Genomic DNA, 10714 nt, shown 5'->3' with positions numbered 1-10714 from the left:
AGTCCTACTGTTTGCCAAAGACAACGGGTAAGTCGAAATCTGTTTCCCTGTTGATATGTGTCCCCTCCATCTTACTCTGCTACACCTACCCGTAACCTACCCCTCAACTGCAGAGGCAAACACTACCTACTGGATCACTTCCAGTCAGAGCCTAGCTCTGTGAAGAAATGATCCACGCAACTTTTTAAACATGACAAAGAAACAAGCATGGTCACTGAGGAGGTACACTGAAGATTTAACCAAGATTTCATACTGAATTTGGGAACAGGCAAAGTGACTGTAATGATGTGCATTTCAAAGTAAACTAATATAAGCCTTATTCACACGGGAGCAGTATTGTGATTAAGAAATTACCCTCCATGTCTGTGGTTCGTCTGGTGCATTCACACGGGATACGTGAAGCCTGTATTTTACTTGAAGTTACTGCCATTACCATGCAAATATGAAAACAGACGTAACCAAAAAATGAGTCATAGAGGTGTTGAATTGTATCCATTGTTCAAGCTGGCCCCACACTATAGGATAACTGGACAGATTTTGCGCCCCTCCCGACAATTGAGAGGCGTTCTCGATTCTAGGTCGGTCTGACCAGATTATCTGTCAGAATGATCCTGTAGTGTGAGACGTTTACAGACATAATCTTAATGTTCCAGACTAGACTGGATGCTCCCCAATTTTGAATCAATCTGCATGATTATATCAGCACAGAAGTGAAAGGCAGGTGTTGCCTGACAACGGGAAACATTTTAGCCCTTGTGGCTAACATTAGCTTGCATACTACTGTTGTCTAAAACTGACATTAAAATCTCACCTCCAGTTCTCACTGAAGAATAGACAGCCTGTTTCAACAGCATCTCCCCAAACGTTTTCTCAATCTCCTGTGGTGTGTGGTGTGCCATTATTTTCAGATCTTGTAGTGTGTGCGTGTTTGAGATTAGAGAGAAGAGAATCTGTTTCTCCTGATGTGTATGATGCAACCAGATTTTAAAACCTGTCAGCATTTTAAAACTCCTTTGGTGCGAAGTCAGTCAATATTACAATTTACTAGAGGTCCCCAGGTAGCACTAAATTTATGCAAAAAGGGCTTTGGTTTGAGTAATGTTACTGCTTTGCACAACCAAGTAATTACAGCAGGGGACAGTCTACAGTGGAGACATTATGTTCCTGGGAAAAATGTGGTTTGCGTAGTGAAAGCAAGGCTTACAGAGAACCTGTTGAAATGTCTATTGTGTTGCTGTCTTATAGCAGTACACTGTGCATATACTAATCATGATGAGTTACAGCAAAAACCCTTAAACCTTTCCATTTTAATTGCTGCTTCAACTTTCAGAAATCTGCTTTCAGTGTTATAATAAAACTAATTCCTTTCATGAGTTCACGCAGACAATTTCGCTTAAACTTCAACTGACATTTAGACTATACTTATAATTAACACTTTCAGCTCTTTTTAATTACCTTCACTTTAACTGCCACTTCAACTTCAGAAGTCTTCCTTCAGTTTTTGCCCCTTAACTGATACTAATTCCTTTTAGGACCTCACTTCAAATGACTCTTCCATCTCCATTGTCACTTACGCCGCAACAAACATTTCACACTTCAACTCCTTTCAGTACTTTCACTTCAACTGATACTGTGCTTCACCCTCAATCAGTGATTACACTTGAACTTCATTTATCATTTCAACTGAAACTTCCATTTGAACTGCCACTTTAACTTACCTCAGTAAGTCTGTTCAAACTGTCACGTCAATGAATTAGAGTACTTCAACTTACGATACAATTCAATGTCTTTCACATTATTATCATCATTTTAAAAGCTCCATATACTTTGTTACTGCTTGAACAACATGTTTTTCTTCAGAATTTTTAGACTTGAAACTTGTGTTTCATATTTTCTTCCATGTAATCTGAAATTACATGAAAAATAAAATTATAGGGGAAAGAAATCCAAGTGATGAATCATAGTACGCTGCACTTATTTGACAGCGGGGAGCACTAGCAGGTTTGAATCAGGAACTGGAGCATGTTTTATTCATTACACACTTCGTGGTATTCACACTGTTTATTCTTCCTGGAGAGGCCTGTTATGAAACAGTAAACTGTTCTGTTCTAAACGTGACATCCATCTCCAGCCAACAGCACTGGGTTCCTGACAGCACTTATGGAAACCATCCGTACATTCTGGGCTTCACTTCAGATCCTGTTTAACCTTTACTTGTGTAAGGATTCACATTTCATCTAGTAACGCAGAGTTTTTCAACACAGATAGTGGGGCCTGATTTATCATTTAAAACGTATCTTAAACTACCTCACAGCATCTTCATAATCCATGTGTAGATTGTTCCTCAGTCAGATAAAAATAGTAATGTCATTTCGATTTTAACTTAACACCTGTCTAACTGCTGGCCTACATGTGTGTCACAACACACGTAAGAACGAGTCACTATAGGAATTTTGTTCAGGAGAGTAGATCAGGTGTCTGTAAGGTATCAGATGTTCTTGACCCCAGCTTGTAAGAACTGGATTTTTGGGCCAGATGCTATTTAAAGGGAATCATCACATATCACTGATATGCATGAGCCTTGTTAGTCTGGTTAGTTCAGCATCTGTGCTCTTAGTGTTCCCAGCTCTGTTGTAGAACAAGTCCAGTCTATAGTTTAATGAATTATACTTATATCATACAAATTTTCAGAGCAGTCATTTTCTTATAGTGATGTACATAACAGGCACCTTAATTGCTTCCTACGTAGCTGTTACTGTATTGTACTTCTGTTAGAGCTTGGCGGGCCAATATGAACAAATTACAGATAAATTGTACAGTGTCAGCATTGGTTATATTATACAAATTGTCTTAATTAAGGTTAGGTTATATAGCCACACCCCTAATTTAGGTTCAAATATTTTTTTATTAGTACTCATTCATGATCATTTAATTGACAGTGAAGTTCACTTAAGCTCTGATCATATTCAAAACATGTTAAAAGTAGTAGGCAACAGAGGGTGAAGCACTTCCTGCAATGTCCCAACTGTCAGATGCAACCAGCGTCCATTTGAAAAGTTTTGCATAAAGTTTTTTGTATATTAAGGTGATCGTTTTCTTTAAGATACATAGAATGTAAGGATGCCTGCGAGCAAGTTCAGGCAGTCAACTCGAGCTGCACCGCAATCACAAGTGACACGCCTCGCACTTTGTAGTACATACTAAACACACCCTTCCAAATTTTGCGGCCTATTAAAACCTCTAAAACCTCCCACTTCGCCCTCTGCCTGTCAGTGCCATCCCCTTCCTGACAAGCGTGACATGTTTGGTAAGAAGGGATACCTTTGATCATCTTTCATATGATACCAGTCTCTTCATAGCTCTAAGTGTTTATGTAAATTAGAATATTAACTGATAAATAATAATTGGATTACTTTTTTATGCTACAATATCTGCATCAGTTCAGTATGAGTCAGGCTCTGTGTTCAATAGATTCACACATGCAATATGCTAAAAAATAATGGCTGTTACATAATCGTAGACCACTTGTATTAAGTGGAGGCTTATTACCTTGAATAGCTGTATTATTTCATGTATTTCAAAAGCTGGGAATAGAAGTGAGAATGATGTTCATTTTTAACAACATAAACTCTGCTGTAGTCACGGCATTGTGACTTTGTAATCTGCATTTATCTGTGTTGGTCTACAAACAGCTGAAAACACACTCTGGGATTTCTCATGCTGATAAGACAGACTGACGGATTGTTTGTATTCAAGTTTTTCAGCTTACACAGTTGCAGAGCCGGTACTGAGAGGTTTATGGACTAAACAACGATATTTACTGGACATATTTTAAAAAACAGTATTTCCATACAATCCATTTGGAACTTGATCTGTGTCCTTGAAATTATACATCCAAGAATACACTTTTTTCCCAGTCTGATCTGTTTCCAATATCTGAATTTGGATAACATCCAGTCAGAATTTTCACTGCCTGGAAAGCTCATTTAGTCTGTGTAATGTAACATAATGTGCTTAGAGACCATCCTCATTGGCATAATTTCACACAATTAAGTTTGCTATTCTATATTCCATTATGTTTACTCATGCATTATGTTTATTAAACATGTACATGTATGTTTTTTAATATGTTGTGTTCAGAGCACACTGGTTTTATGTTAATAAATGTCATTTTTGTGTTGGCTTATTGTTGCAACGTGAGTGAGGTGGCTAGAACATTTCTTTAGTCCAGCTGTTAATCCAACTGTTGGATTGGAATGTATTCCCACTATATTATATGGTGATATTGACCATATTCTATCTGATGAATGCCCTACTTAAGTATTGGGCCCTGATACCCATATTAAACAGGGCGGTCCCATTTCTACTTGCAAATACAGCCCAAAACTGTCCCTGATAACTTGATTTCTCAAGCGTAGTAACAATTTTGGAACCCAAAACTGAGGTAATGGGACATAAAAGTTGAGAAACCCTGCAGCAGCTGCTGTCATGCCCCTGTTTAAATATCACATCACAGTAATAAGTACAAAACTGCTGATGGCAGATGATAACGAGGTTATGTTGATCTGTGTTTAGTTTCACGTTCACTGTGGGTGTTTTTTTGAAAAGAAACCACAAATGTAAAAGTACTGCAGGGTGAGAACATGCTGTTTTTGTATCAGTATGTACTGTGTAAGCATTTTTGTCAGGGCTTTAAATGCACTTTTCATTGCAAAGTTTTGTTTACATTACGCACTTCTCATTAATTAAGGCCATCAGGCTTCTCAACTCATTAACCTAAACACCCCAAATCACATATTTTTCTGCAAAAATCAACTGTGACTGCTGCTATTGTACCAAGACTGATTCACACCCAATGTGCACACTTCCTCAATTTACCATATTAGTAATGTTAGTATACTGCTGTACTTGATTTACTTAATTCCATTTGACAAACATTGGGCCTCATGCAAGGACATTTTCATATTCTTGTCTTATATTTATCTTATTATTTTTTTCGTATGAAGGGCTCGTACGAACATGCCACGTCAGATTCAACCAATGCTCGCAACTTCAGAAAAGTGTAAATGATCCACCTGTGTGTATTTGAGTGCACGTGCATGAAACTTGTAAATTAGCATAGTTAGCACCCCAATAATACCATTTATGACTGTGCTTCCTGCACCATATGTCAGGAAGTGTTCATTCGTGAAAATGGCATCAGAGAGTAAAAAGAAGAACTTTACGAGTTTGGAGTTTGATGTCCTGCTTTCAGAGATTATTTAAAGGAAAATCTGTCATTTTAACAGTGTCAGCAGTGAAATTAAAAACCTGCCAAAGCAAAGAAACGGGAAATGCTGTGTTACCTGAGGGTTGGACTGTCTCTGAAAAAAACAAGAAAAGTCTCGATGTGAAAATGAAAATTATACGAAGTGTAATTTAGTTTTCAAATTCAAAATGTCTTCAAACTAATGAACTATAAAGTCATTAGTGTAAAACTTCGGTTTGGAAAACAGCAATCTGACTGCACATGACTACGATATATGTGGACTTCGTACATTGTGTTTGGATCTTCAAGAAAATTCAAAATACAAGAAAATTGGTAAATACGACAAGTTCTCTTAAATCACTCAGACGCACCACTTAAGAACAAATCTGTTCAGATGAGTTGTTCTTGCATGAGGCCCACTGTGTAACTTTGGCATCTTCTCTCAGGTGGTAGGCTATCAAAAAAAAAGACACTGTAATACCATAGATGAAGCATGCCAAGAATAAGTTAAAGGACCAGCATGTAGGATTTAGTCTCATCTAGTGGTAAGGTTGAATACTGCTCACCTCACCCTCCCCTTCCAAGTGCGTAGGGGGACCTACGGTGACTGCGAAAGTAATGAAAAATGTACAAGACCCTCCAGAGTTTGGTTTATCCATTTTGGGCTACAACGCAACAACGTGAACTTTGTGGAAGAGGACCTGTGTCCTAAAGTGCTCATTCTAATGTCATAAAAACACGGCAATTCTTATTTTCAGGTGGAAATAAATAAATGAAAATAGTCATATTCTGCAAAAAAAAATCCCCCTAAATGTTACAACCTGGACTTTCAAAGCTGCACTGTTTTGTTTGTTTTTGTTTTGTTTTTTGGCCACTTGACGACAACAGAACAACCTTATCAAATATTATCATCTGATGAAGTTTTTATTGCAAACGCGTTAGGAAAAGATTAGTCATTTACCCATAAAGCAGAGACAGAGCAACATTAGCACTGATTAGCATCCAACACCCACCCACCTGAGAAATGTCAGCCCACTATTCAGAGAAACCTCGCAAACTGTTTTTTTGTGTCACTTTTCCCACCAGTTGGTCACTGCTTCAATGCATCATCATTCAGACTCAGTATGTTTGGATAGAAATTTTTTAACTGGTGACTAACAGCCATGAAATGTATGCATGATGAGCTTACACCTTTTCCAAAGTCAAATTCAAGCACTTTCCAGGCATTTTCAAGATGCATTCTCAAGCTTTTCCAGCACCTTAAAGCTGTAGAATGTTACATATTCCTATACATATAATCAAAATGATTATTTCACCTCTTTATCATATTAAATCAGATGTTCTTGTGCTACCTAAAATGATGCTTCTTGATAACAACATCAACAGAAGGGTGACTAATGATAAAAAAGGAAACCACAAAAAAGGTTAAGGTTTCACATTGTGTAATCTGTCAGTAGGCTGTCTTGTCAATGTAGCTGAACCAGTATCCCACAAACCTCATTTCTTTCTCTAAAAAGCAAACTGTTTAGTCAGCTAGCATTTTAATAAATAACTTACAATTTATACTACTACAGATTCAAGTAGTTTATCTAAAATCCAAACATTTTTCAAGGGTTTGAAAAAATTGATTAATTAATTAATTCCTTACTTACATAAATATGTTGAGATATGCAAAATACGATTTCGTAAAACCCAAAGTTATGTCCTTTCAAATTGCTTTTGTTTGACCAAACCGTTCAAAACTAAAGATATTCAGTTAATTATCACAATTACGAAGGCAGAACACTTGTAATTTTTGATTGAAAAATTACACAAATAATTACTGAAATAGCTACCATTTAATATTAGGTCTATAACTTGATCAGTCGATTAATTGTTTGATTAATAAATATATTTTTTTTCTTTCTAAGTGATAAGCAAATCAACAATAAACAGCACAGCCTGACTGATACTGGATGTTTGGGGCCGAGCCTATACCAGTATTATAGATTAAGAAAATGCCGATGTCAATATTCATCTTGGCCAATACTCTTTATTAATATACAGAAAATCCAAAATGTCATTGGGGCAAAGACACAATACATTTCCCACAGGACAGCTATATCAGTCTATTTTGGTATCAGTGTATATGTTGTCCAATATTTTTACTCCTTAATAGTGGTACTGGCATTGGCCTCAAAAATCCAGTATTTGTCACTTCCTAATTTGTAATAATCATAAATTAAAAAGTATAAATTAGCACTGCACAATTAATCACAATATTATCAAGATTGCAATATGACCAAGCACAATATCCAAATCACAGAACCCTGCAATTATTTGATAGAGAAGGAAAAACGTGATAAAACAGCATTATAATGAAGCACAAGGTGCTGCATAAATGTTCTGACCTAAAAATCTTGTTCTTCAGATGGTTCAGACCCCGACAAATGTCACATCATCATGATTTGAAATGTTTTTTTTGTGTGAGTAAAAAAAATGAAATGTGAAGCAAAAACAATCATTCCTAATAACTGTATTGCATATTGCAATTTCAGGTAAAATAACTGCAATACCATTACTTTTTCTATTTCAAATCAGCCTAACCATAAATTAAAAAACAAAAATAGAATGAATACTATGTAAAGAATACTATACATAGAATGCTGTCTATAAAACAAAAAAAGTGAAAAATGAAAGCAATCTGCATTATATTCTGAAAAAAACATCTATCAGACAACATATACATCACAGATACTAATATAGACCACTACAACTGTGTTAGTCCAATATTAGACCGATAATATCGTCAGACTGATCGGTGTGGCTCTATTGAAACTGCAGCATTAATGCAACATTAAGTCCCTCAAAAGTGAACTTCATGCAGTCTTGAGTAATTTAAAAACTTATTTCCATCTTTTACCACCTGTAGACCTGGATGTGTCACATTTAAACCTTAACAAACTATTTTTTTCCCAATACACTAGAGATCAATGTAACTTTTTTCGTCACAGTATTTTCAGTTGAATGACATCTCCAGCTTGTTTTCCAACTGTGCTCTCTCTCTCTCTCTCTCCCTCTCTCTCTGTGGGATTGTGCAAGACTCATGGAGCAAATGTAAATAAAAAAATTTAAAGCTGACACGTTTACACACAACAAGAAGTAGTCCTATAAACTGTCTCTGCTCTACAGGTCTATAGGACACTTTAGTGTATACAGTCATTATACTGTTTGCGGTACACGGAGTACAGCTGCGTAAACAGACAGAAAACATGCAGGACAGGACATGGAGCAGCTCACCGCTGTGGTGAAGTGAAGTGGACACAGTCTGCTGTCCGTCCTGCAGATCTCTTCTTTGATAAAAAAAAAAAACGGTATCAAAACAGCGAAACTCTCCCGCACAGTCAAGTCCAGAGTGTCTCTAAACAAACCGCGGAGAGCCTCTGAAAACCAAACAGGAACGTGTTTCAACGAGGACCCCTCCGGGCTGTGAATGCTGTCGAAGAAACTAAACCCCGCCTGACCGGCTGACGGTGTGTGTGTGTGTGTGTGTGTGTGTGTTTGGAGCAGCAGCTGCACAGCTGTAACAGACCCCGTGTTGATTGTGAGGCGGAGAGGAGGGCGACATCTGTCGGTGGAGTCTGGGAACAGCAGGAAAACAACCTGCAGAAACGGACATCGATGACTTAAAATACACCTACAATTTTAATGTAGGCTACTTGTACTTTACTTCTATATTTTCATTTAAGATCTTTTATACTTAATTACATTTGTCTGGGTAATATTGCACTTTATAGTCCATTACTTTTACGCAACAATTTAAGTTGGTTCACTTTTCGGATTAAAATTTTACACAGAGCGCCTATAATGGGTACTATGGAAGTGAAATAAGAAATATCAAACAAATCATAATTATGAGATTTTTTTAAGTCCTAATTATGAGATTTTAACAAAAATCACAATGATGAGAAAAAAGGTTTAAAAAATCATTATATGATTATAACTTTTTAATCTCATAACTTCGACTTTTTAATGTCATACCTGACTTTTTTCTCATAATTTAGATTTTTTATCCCATAATTTCGATTTATAATAATAATAATAATAATAATAATAATAATAATAACAATTTATAAGGCACTTTTCAAAATTCTCATTACAAAGTGCTTCACAAAGGGCAGCAAAATAAAACAGGTTTGAAAGTCAGATAAAACAGATAAGAAGATAAGAAATAAAAAACAGTTCAAGACAGTTACAACTCAGATAAAATCATGAAAGGCTCTCCGATAAAAGTATGTTGTAAGAAGTATGTTTTAACACGGCTGGCCTGACTTCCTCAGGCAGATTGTTCCAGAGCCTCAGGGCCCTGGCTGAAAGGGCCCTGTCCCCTTTAGTTTTCAGGAACAGGCAAAAGACCTCTGCCCGAGGATCTCAAGGTACGTCCTGGTGTTTGAGGTACTAAGAGGTCAATGATACACAAGGGAGCGAGGCTATTAAGGGCCTTAAAAGCCATTAGTAAAATCTTAAAATCTATTCTAAAACATACTGGGAGCCAGTGGAAAGACACGAAAACAGGAGTGATATGATCATGTTTCCTAGTTCTGGTTAAAAGCCTTGCAGCTGAGTTCTGTACATTCTGAGGTCTATTAATAGATTTTTGATTCAGGCAGATAAAAAGGCTGTTGCAGAAATCCAGACGTCATGAGATAAAAGCATGTGAATATTTCAAAAATACATTCTATACTATCTTTTAAAGACACAGAGACCATTTCTCAGATGATAAAGATGTGATTGCAAAAGCTTTGTACTGTGATGTTCAAAACTTAGATTTTCATCAAACCACACTCCTGGATTCCTCACAACAGGCTTCACATGATGCATTAAGGGCCCAGCGGATGGTAGGATCTCTCATAATCATGACTTTTAATCTCATAATTAGGACTTTTTATCTCATAATTTAGAGATAATGTTATCTCATAATAATGAGATAATTTTTATCTCGTAATTATGACTTTTTACCTCATAATTTCACATTTTTTCCCATAATTATAATGTACCTTGGGGATATTTTTTCTTTCCTTTCACTGGTGGAAATGGGCTTCCATGAGTTTCTAACATGATCAGTACTGAAAAGTAACTTTTATGTTTACTCATAAACTGTCTGCAAGTACAATTTTCACATACTTGCACTTAAGTTCCATATTCTGCTACTTTATATATCTACTCCACTTCATTTATCTGACACTTATAGATGCTTTTTTTCATAAAGAAATGGCAAAAGAATGAGATTGCGGATACAGCTGGGAAGGTGAGGAGTTCAGACATCCAGAAGGGACTTAAAGTAGAGCCACTGGTCCTTACTGTCGGAAGGAGCCAGTTGAGGTGGTTCGGGTATCTGATTAGGACGCCTCCTGGATGACCTCAGTTGAGCGTTTTCCAGGCACTGGGAGGAGACCGTGGGGTAAACCCAGAAAAGATTACATGTCT

This window comes from Lutjanus erythropterus, chromosome 20, assembly GCF_056507025.1.
Source record: "Lutjanus erythropterus isolate fLutEry1 chromosome 20, fLutEry1.hap2, whole genome shotgun sequence".
Lineage (NCBI taxonomy): Eukaryota > Metazoa > Chordata > Actinopteri > Lutjaniformes > Lutjanidae > Lutjanus > Lutjanus erythropterus.
This window is presented reverse-complemented; position numbering follows the sequence as displayed.